Below are 1,230 nucleotides of genomic sequence, written 5' to 3'. Positions count from 1 at the left end.
GAAGAAGAAAGATTAAACAGAGTTATAGTATATAAGATCTCTCCACCACACAGCTCTGCCTGTAGCATACGATTTTAACCGCATCGATCCATTCCTTAATTTCCAAAGATTAGAGATCCCACATAACACCAACCGTTCCATCGCTTTCTATTATCCACGTGTCAACATCCCCTCAGGGTTTGTTCGTCCATTCTTCTAATTTTTCAAGAAACGATCTCAAAAGTGAGTCACGTTTCGAAATTAATTAATTATTTTGTCACAAAAAAGAAAATTATTTGTTTATTTCAGAGTTCAATATAACGTCAGAGGAGAAAATATAGAGTACTAGATCTCCTACGGAAAAATGTTTGAACTCTGATCACCGGCAATTGTGGAACTTCGGAACCAAACATTTTTAACTACTTGAAAAATATTTTGTGTGTTTAACATTTTTTACACTGAAATCTTTTTTTTTTAACTGGATCGGTTTGATCAAAATTATTTGGGTCTAGTTTAATAAAAAAGAACCGGGTCAAAAAATGTAATTGGGTCATAACGGACCAAATCGCCGGTGATCGGATTCCGCTGCATCAAACACCGGAATGGTACCCGAAGCTATGGTTATGGTGCTCTACACATAACCTCTATAAGTTTACCCATGTCCTTATGTAATAACGATAGTTCAAGTAATTAAACAGACATTTAAATTGTTTGTATGTGTGAGCATGTGTTGGAGCATACTCCAAGTAGCTGCCAAACATTTTTCCATCTGTTCTAAGTTTAGAGGTTTTTATTTATTAATTTTCCACACACTTGCTTTCTCACTGCCACTTATGCATTCCAAGACTTGCATCTCACTACTTCATCTCAGAACTTGACACATTCAAATAAAAGGGTTTCATTGTCCTAAGTGTAAAATAACTACAATAAATAACTCCTCGATTATTCTCTCCAAAAGCGGAGTTTGCTACCAGAAGACAGTCATTACAATACACAAACAAGCATATAGGTATAGCTGCCACTCGACCAAAGTCATTCCTGCTCCAATCTCTCGGATGAGATTTCACCAGATTAAGTTTGTGAATCAGATCATACCTAATCTCATTTACCGCGGTTAGGCGCCTACGATAATCCGTATGATGTTATTTATTAGAAAGGAAAAACTTTCTAGTTGGTATCTTTCCTCCGGGCCAACTCGAAATATTAACACATCCACATAAACCTTATATTTGGGTAATAGGACATCTCTCT

This window comes from Camelina sativa, chromosome 9 (assembly GCF_000633955.1).
Source record: "Camelina sativa cultivar DH55 chromosome 9, Cs, whole genome shotgun sequence".
NCBI classification, from domain to species: domain Eukaryota; kingdom Viridiplantae; phylum Streptophyta; class Magnoliopsida; order Brassicales; family Brassicaceae; genus Camelina; species Camelina sativa.
This window is presented reverse-complemented; position numbering follows the sequence as displayed.